We start from the raw sequence: 9,766 nt of genomic DNA, 5'->3' as shown, positions 1-9,766 counted from the left end.
CTCCCCATTTCCTGTCAGCCTACTGTCTGTCCCTCCATAAAATAAAGGCGAAAGCCACAAAAAAACGTTAAAAAAAACAATAGGAAATATCTATAGGCCGCCATCAGCCCCGGCTGACTCCACCAAATACATCCTGTCCACCATCAATTCTCTTGACAAACAAATGTATCTTATAATTTTGGGAGATTTTAATAAAAACTGGCCAATACAAACTGGGCCATGCCTGCACAAATGACAGAAACCTATTTCGAAGTATAAATCTCACCCAGTTAATTAAGGAACCCACTAGAGTGGACCACCGGTCCTCATCTCCTCTGATACTCGTCACTATTCCTGGGAGGATTATTAAGTCTGGTGTCATGTCTGATTGCTTTAGCGACCACTCTGTTATATTCTGTATCTGGAAAATTAAAATCCCAAGATCTCCTCCCAAATACATAACACTAAGACATAGTAAAAATATGGATGTAGACTCCTTCACCCAAGATCTAATTAGAATTGACTGGAATAGATTTCAACTAATTCCATCTGTTGAAGATGCTTGGGACTATTTGCACTCTGAAGTCACCAAAGTCATTGATTTGCATGCCCCTTTCAAAACAATTGGAGTAAAGGGTCGCCACCTACCTTGGATCAGCCCACATCTCATTAGTCTTTTCAAAGAAAGGGTTAAAGCCTGGGCCAAACACAGAACAAAAATACCCTGCCCCTGGTGATTGGGAACACTACCGATACTCGAGGAACTTATCCAAGACTGAAACAAGGAATGCAAAATCAAATTACTACAAAAACAATTTCAGCCACAATTTCCATAATCCTAAACAGTTCTGGAACAAACTCAACACCTTCCTTAACAAGTTCCCAATCCACAAACTCCTATGTTAGACAAATTAGACAATATAAGAAAGTAATGATCTAATTTCAATGAACTAGGACCGGTACCAAATCATTTCAAATGTTCATGATGCATGGACATTTTTCCACTCTTGCTCACAAGAACTATTGATAAACATGCCCCTTTCAAAACTATTAAAGTCAAGGGTAGCCATCTTCCATGGATAACATCTGATCTTATAAGCACCTTCAGGCAGAGAGATAAAGCATGGGCTGTGTATCGTAGGACAAGAGATCCTTCTGACTGGGAGAAATACAGACTGCTGAGAAATAAAAGTAAAATCATGACCAAAAACTCAAAATCTAACTATTACAATGAATCCCTTACCAATGATTCTAAAAATCCTAAACAATTTTGGAAAAAAATTAAAACATTAACCAATGCACCTGATAAAACCGCTCATCATAATCAGTTAAACGTTAACACCATATTACATAATATTTCAATTATCTGCTCAATAGCTAAAGTTTTCGAAAAATCAATATACAACCAACTGTCCAATTATCTTACCAAATACGATATTCTCTCACCATGTTATGTGTACTGTGGTTTTGTTGCAGTTGTTTTGTTTTGTTTTGTATTCTTTTGTTTTGTCTAGTTTTGTTTTGTCTGGTTGAATTGTCTGTAAAAAAAGAAAGTGTCTTTATATATGAAGTGTATTTCGTAAATTGCGGACCCCCTTGAAAACGAGATGGATCATCTCAAGGGATTGTTCCTAATAAAGAAATTCCTTCTTTTTTTTTTGCCTTGCCTTGCCTTGCCTTGCCTATAGGTGAGCTAAAAGATAGCTGTGGTGCTGGTCTGGATGGTCTTGACAAGTACATTAAACTTGCTGCTCATGTATTAGCCTTTCCTCTTGCAGATTTGTTCAATTTGTCCCTCTCTACCTCCTCACTCCCACCCATATGGAAATGTGCATTTTCAAAACCGGAGATCCAACTGATTACAATTACCGACCTATTTCAATCATCTGCACCACTGCGAAAATCTTTGAAAAACTGGTCTTCAAACAACTATCTAATTACATCAATCAGGAAATCATCTTATCCCCCCTTCAATCAAGATTCAGACCACACTTCTCAACCACCACAGCTACTCTAAAATTCACCAGTGATGTGTAGTAAGAGAACCTATGAAAATCTTGGAACTAAATCGTTACTAAGAAATGTCTTCACCAATATGTTTCTAAAGGTGTCTAATAACAGTACAGTACTAAAATATTGAAATTCAACTCCCATGGGAAATTTGAGTTATTAGCATAATATGTGACCATACATTAACATCCTATATAAGGCAAAAAAAGCTTTTAAGTAGCATGTGACATATGAAACTTGGGGGTTTTCATGATTCTGAATCCATTCCAAGCATTAGTTTTGCACAAAAAACACTCCTGGGTGGAAAACAGCCATAGCCGTCAAATTGTGATGAGGTCAGCACATTTGGGCAAGTGGATATGGCCGAATTTAGCCCAATGTCCGAGAGTTTTTAAGTCAAGACCGGTGTGCGCCAGGGATGCCTCCTATCGCCATTTTTTTCTTCATAGCCATAGACTGGATTATGAAGACCACCACAAAAGGAATGAAACATGGCATACAGTGGACCCTACTGGACACAACTAGATGACCTCGACTTTGCTGACGATCTCGCTCTCCTGTCACACAACCACAACCAAATGCAGGACAAGACAACCAGGATAGCAACTACTTCCCTTGGGACTGGGTTGAGAATAAACAGGAAGAAGACCAACCTAATAACAATCAACACCTCTACCAACAACACAGTCACAGTAGGAGGCGAACCCTTACCTATGCAGCATCATGCAGTGGCCGAACGGTTTGCGGAGCGGTCTTGATACCGGAAGGTCGCCAGTTCGAATCCCCGGACCGACACGTTAAAATGACTACCGCTGAAGTGCCCTTGAGCAAGGCATTGAACCCCTACCATGAAATGTTCTATGAGCAGGGTGTGGCTGTAAACAAGCATCTCGAGCTTAGTCCACTTCCCTGGGTAAACAAAGAACTTTGCTTTGCTTTAGCAGGGTCGAACAGACAGTGATGTCATAGCAAGAGTAGGCAAAGCCAGGACAGCCTTCATCATTCTGAAAAACATTTGGTCCTCCAAGGACATAGTCACGGCAACTAAAGTGCGGCTCTTCAATTAAAATGTAAAATCGGTCCTTCTCTACATGGAGAATGACGAAAAGAACATTACAGAAGATACAGACCTTTATAAACAGCTGTCTGAGATGCATCTTTAGGATCAGGTGGCCGAACAAAATCAGGAATGAGGAACCGGTAGAGAAACAGATCCTGAGACGAAAGTGGGGTTGGATAGGACATACTGTTACGAAACCCCTAGACAAAATAGTCATGACATGTCTAGAGGCTAGGGTTTCACAACAATGTATAAGAAAAAGGGATCATATCAAGCATTGGCGGTGCTAATAAAACGGAGTCAACACAGGTTTAGAATCACCAAAGGTGATGTGCTTTTTTACTCTTGATTTGAGGTATATTTACAGGTGGTCAAAAGTATATGCATGAAGCATAATAATAAAGCAAAACAATTAAGCCACTGCCAGGGGACACGAGTGTTGCCAAAATAACAAAAGAAGCAGCTAGGGAAACAAAAGACAGACTAACTAACTATCTAGACAATTAGTAAAACAAAAGCCTGCCTACCTAACTACTCTAACCAAAACTTAGTTCAAAATACATGTGGTGGCAAACACCCCTTACCTAGTGTGCTTAACAAGGTTCTACCTACGTGGTGCCTATGTATAGAGGCCTCTGTCTTACCTGTCCCAAGGGCCAAGGCAGGGCATATAGTATAGAATTTACATTAGTAGTAGAACAATACACTAAAACATAAGGTTTGCTCTGGGACACAAAAGGAGACAATAATGATGCAGGGACAGGACTACAAACAAATGAACTGAACTGAGAGTGAGCTCAGGTGGAACTGAGCCTTTTATAGACAGCAGGTGGTGGTGATTGGATGAGGGTGGAGTCAGGTAACTGATTGACAGATGAGGTGACCGGGGACTTCAAACCTGCAGAGAATGAGAGAGTGGAGGGAAAGAGAGACAGGGGAGGAATACAGAGCAACCCACAAACTACACTACGTGGCACGTAACACATACGCTGAGGAAACCAATAACCAGCACCACTCGCCAGGCTCAGACTTGGAATCCCCAGGGGAAGCGGAAGAGAGGGCGCCCCAAAAACACACTGAGGCGGAGCTGAAGATACAGGGAATCAGCTGGCGGGAGGCAGAAAGGATAGCCCAAACCCGTGTTGGATGGAGAAGAGTCGTAGATGGCCTGTGCTCCACTGAGAGCGACGGGCCTAAGTAAGTAAGTAAGTTATGTTGCACCTATGTGTCTTTCGTACTGTGTACTTGCACTGCTGTAATGTTGTAGTTGTATGTATAGGACCCGCTCTAAAACGAGATGCTGCATCTCAAGGGGCCATCCTCTCAATAAATTCTGACAAATTCTGCAGTATTGATACTTTTACTTAAGTAAAGAAATGTAGCCTAGTACTTTTTTCCACCACTGACAATAGCTGTGTAAGATGATGATTCCGACCATCTGTCCTGTTACGCAAAGAGTGTAAAATCCAATCGCACATTGTGATGCTCAGTCCAACAGAGCTCAGCTTATCTGTCACAGTCTGGGGAATTTTGTTAAATGCCGAGCGAAAGTCAATGAACAGCAGACAGGGTATGATGTGTGCTCTTGTTCTCTGGGTTAGACCGGAATAGATGGGTGGCAGAGAGGCTAATTGTTTTTCTGCCAGAAGACAAACATATTGATGGGGGTCCTGTATGTTTGAGACGGAGCAGAAGACAGACATATTGGTGACCCTGTGTGTTTGAGGGTCAATACAAGGCATGTATTTGTCACCAGCTACTCGAAACACATAATTAGGGAAATTTTGCTAAATTTGTGGCAAATCTGCAAAATAAATGCTTACCCAATACAGTAGCTTTCTTCACAAAGGTGTTCATAAAGGTGTCTACTATCACCTCTAAATTTGTTCCAAGCCCAAGCTCAAACTGGGAAACTTTGTGACAGCTTCTGAAAGTTGGGGTACCATTAATAACTTATATAAGGCAAGTAGCATGTGACGGGTCAAACTAGGGGGTTTTCATTAATGTGAATCCATTGCAAGCATTTGTTTTGCATGAAAAACACTCCAAATGTGATGAGGTCATCAAATTTGGAAAAGCGACAATGGCCGTTTTTATCCCAAGGATTTTTTAAAGATTTATTTATTGATAATACAGACATTATCATTTAAAACAATGAATTACAGAATCAAGATTTTTTTTTTTAAACAAACTAAAAAAAAAAGAAGACAAAAAACAGCAAAAACACCCCCCCCCCCCCCCTACACAGCTCTCATTACTCTGTATTGTACACAACACCACTTGACAACATCAACTCGGATAAATAAATAAAAATAACAATATAAATAAAACTAAAGCAAAATCAACCCAGAGGAGATATTGAAGGTAGAACCTCAAAGAACCTACCCCATATCTTTTCAAAAGTAGCAGGCTTTCTCCTTACATTGTACAGTATCTTCTCAGGAGTACAGTATGATGAAAGCTCATTCAGCCAGTGTCTCTGTGAAGGTGAGTTTTCAGATTTCCAATTAACCAAGATGATTGTCTTCGCAGCTGTACTTGCGAATAACACAAAATACTCTTTGTTAAAAATTGTGTTGATCAATGTAACGTCACCCAGTAACCAAATTCTTGGATCATGTGGTATCAGAGACAGTAGACATGATGAACTTCCAGTAATTCCCCCCTAGTTTGACCCGTCACATGCTAGTGCTACTTAAAGCAGAATTAATTTGTTTACATTTTGCCTGGTTGTTAATGGTACATTGGTACTCACAAAGTTTCCCAAGGGAGTTGGCTTGGAACAAATTGAGAGGTGATAGTAGACACCTTTATGAACACATTTGTGAAGAAAGCAGATTTGCCACAAATCTCGCAAACTTATACCCTAACTAACATTGTTGGAGGGTATGATAGTGGGTATGATGGTGGCTTCGTGGCTATGATAGTAGCTGATTTGAGGCGTGAACAAACAACATTCTGAGCCAGTGAGATGTTGAAGAGATGTCTGTTAGCACATGTCAGCTGTTGCTTGTGACTGCATGGGGGTGATATCTGCGACAGCTTTGGGTTTACCCTCAGCACGGCCGGACGGGGATTGTTGTTGGTATTTTCACAATGTGTGTAGAAAGTATTTATTGTGTCTGGCAGGAAGTTGTTGTCATCTATATGTGTGTGTGTGTGTGTGTGTGTGTGTGTGTGTGTGTGTGTGTGTGTGTGTGTGTGTGTGTGTGCGTGTGCGTGTGCGTGCGTGTGTTAAAATACCCAATCAAAGTATACTTCAATTCACAACATGTTTTTTATAATGCACATTTATCACATTTTGTTCATCATCTAGACAGATGGTGAACTCTTTAGTTTGCAATACAATGAGGGTGGCTGGGTGGGCGGGTGGGGTTCAATCATCATATTCAATTGTCTTGGCAGCATTCAGCTCCAGATTGTTCCGACTGCACCAGGACACCTACACAATCTTCTTCTTCCTCGTGATATCTGGAGACTCCTCACCAGAAAAGATCAAAATAGTCTGGGTTGGCACCCGTTTCGAATGGGATCAGTGTATTGAAACGGGGAAAATCAGGTGCAATCAGGCCTTTCAATAGACTGAGTAGACGTCTACCCGTCTACTCAGGTGCTCAGTAGGTTGATTCCTTCCGATTGTGTCGGTTGATCTGTGCAGTTTAATGCATCGCATGCAGCTACTGGAGCGGTGCCGTGTCGTTAGTCAGAAGGTTCCTTGTTCCGAAATTACTATCCCTATCTCTAATCCTAACCTAAACATAACCGCAAGCACGGGAGCAGTGCATCTCTAATCCTAACCTAAACATAACCGCAAGCACGGGAGCAGTGCATGTTCGATGTTACGGCTGCATTGAAAGGAATGATCACCTACTGAGCTCCAGTAGCTGCATGCGATGCATTAAACTGCACAGATCAACCGACACAATCGGAAGGAATCAACCTACTGAGCACCTGAGTAGACGGGTAGACGTCTACTCAGTCTATTGAAAGGCCTGATTGCACCTGATTTTCCCCGTTTCAATACACTGATCCCATTCGAAACGGGAGGGGTTGGTGTGGTTTGCAAACTCGATCAGTTTGACAGATGGTTGCTTGAAGCCTTGTGAATGTGATGCAGACCCGGTGCTAATGTCAGGGCATGCGAGACATGTTTGCCTAGCCACACAACCTGTCCCTTGTTTATACAGACGTTTGTGATCCAGTGACAGATGGCACTACTGTACAGTATACTGTATCTAGCGTGGTTAGGATAACTTCTCTTGAAACAGTTCAGAAATTATGTAGGCCTATGGAATGCAAATAAAACCATTGTAGATGGGAAGATTTTTCTTTTTTGACGAGCGCTAGCCCCCCCAACACATCCCTTTGTGTATGGCGCCCGTGCCGTCATGTGTGTTGCCAAGTCTATGGACTCTTTACGGAATCATTTCTTCTGTACAAACTTTCAGGCAAAGTCAATGGCAAATGACGTATAGTATGACGTGACTTCATCATCATACATGTTCATCATGATAAAAGGCACCCCTCACTTCACACAAGTGTGATTCTTTGTGTGTGTGCTGGAAAATGTATACAGTCTGTCTGCAGATCTGTGGGCTCTGTAGTGTAGGCAAAGTTGGCAAACTGACTGCAGGACTTCCAAAGGTAAATTGGTAGAGGTTTTCAGCTAAGTCAATGCCAGCCACTAATGATTAATTACAGCAACTGCATGCTCTACACTCACTGCAGACAGCAATCTTTCTCAATTGTATGATTTGAGGCATTTTGTTCAAAAATGTGTTTTGCAAAAATCCACCTGTTGGTGGTGCTATAACAGGCCAATGTGAAAAGGGTGGGATATATTCCTCAGCCTAGTAGGAAAGTGTGTGAAAGATTGCACATAAATTGCACGCTGCTTTCATGATTAGAGGCTTTTTGTTCAAAACGGACCAATCCTGCAAACTTTGAAAGCCAATGTTAGCCAATTACGATGGAATATGAAATATCGGACAGATCCGTCTTGGACAAAATCTTGGAGGAGTAATAACAAAAAATAGGTCATTTTGACAGTTTTTTTTAATTTTGAAGTTGATTATCTTTGCCCATGAAGCTTTCAGAAGGTTCCCCTTCCATGACCATCATCTCAGAAATTTTTGACATCTGAAACATTTGCTAAATATGAATTTAAGCACATGTTACTTCTGTCTGATTTTCACAGTTATAGATGAAAATGGTGAAAAGCTGCCTCATGGTGGCGCTATAACAGGCTGTTCTGGCATCGCCCGGGTTAACGGTGCCGGAGATTAGCTGTTAACGGACGGACGGACGGACGGACACACACACACACACACACACACACACACACACGGACACACACACACACACACACGGACGGAGGGCAAAACATACTCTCTCCCCATGCCTTCGGCCTGGTGGAGACAATGAGGGCTTGCTCAGCTGTTCTTTGATGGTGAGTGAGCTGTGAAGGGGGCCGGGGCTGATGGGAAGAATGAGGGAGAGGGGTTGGAAGGGCAACGCCAAATGGCATTCGCTGTATAGGAACAGTGTGCCCATTGGAACTGGGGAAGCTATATACATTTTTTGATTTACTGATTATTATACCCCCAAAGCAGCAACTTATGGACTTTTTGCATCTTTGCAACTGTAAATCCTTAAATTCTCTTTGGGGATCATTAATGTGAATCTATTGTTGATACCAATGCTCGCTCGACCACAATGACGCTCTCTCACTCAACACTCTCTCCTTCTCTGTGTCAACATCATACACTCTACTGTATGCTTTGATTTCTAGCGTTTTCGCTACAGGGAAAACTTAATTCCATCCATACAATACATGCCGGACAAATTAGTAGGACGCTTGACCAAGGTTTTTACCACCAAAACTGCCGTCATACAAGATCTTTCACATGATATGGATTTAAAAATGTCCACTATACAGCCTGCATTTTTGATTATGTGAAAAATGCAATATATCATAATCTCATCAAAATTGAAGAAAGGATCTTCCATAGTAATCTTATATAGTATAAAATGATTAATGATTACTTTATTATCAAAGAGATAGGTTCTCTGTATTTATTTATTTATTTAAAATACATAAGAAACGGATACAATTAATTATACATTTCAAATGTGTACTTGAAATTGTTACAAAAGTTATCACAAACTGTACACTTCAGACAGTAGTTGCATTTGCTGCTTTTGCTTCAATATTGATTTGCACAAGTCAAGCTAAACACGCTAAATTCCTAGACAGGGCATAACTTGACCAATTAGCTTGAATTTGTTTTTCATTGTGACAAATTATTAACAACCGTTACAGAACGTGTACAGTTGGAGGCCATCGATAGTGTCCTTTTCTTTTTGCTGAGGTTTGCGTGATCTGCGCAAAAGGACAGTTAACCCATTTTGGGCGGGAACCCCTTTTGGTGTTTTAAACATTATGTTATAATTTAGCTATTGAAAAATAGCAGATCTACAAGCTCATAGCGCGCCACCGAGTGGCGCGCTACGAGCTTGTAGGTCTGCTATTTTTGAAAAATCGTGAAAATATTTATTTCAGAAAACTGGAGGATTTAGAAGGATTTTTTTAAATTTTGAGGTCAGGCCTAAATGGGTCAAATGATAAGGGACAATATCGGTGGCACCCAACTGTATGAATACAAACACAAGCCTGAGCTGTACAAAACCATCAAACAATCTATATAAATACATAGT

The sequence above is a fragment of the Electrona antarctica genome, assembly GCF_951216825.1.
Source record: "Electrona antarctica genome assembly, chromosome: 23".
NCBI lineage: Eukaryota > Metazoa > Chordata > Actinopteri > Myctophiformes > Myctophidae > Electrona > Electrona antarctica.
Note: the sequence above shows the minus strand (reverse complement) of the source record.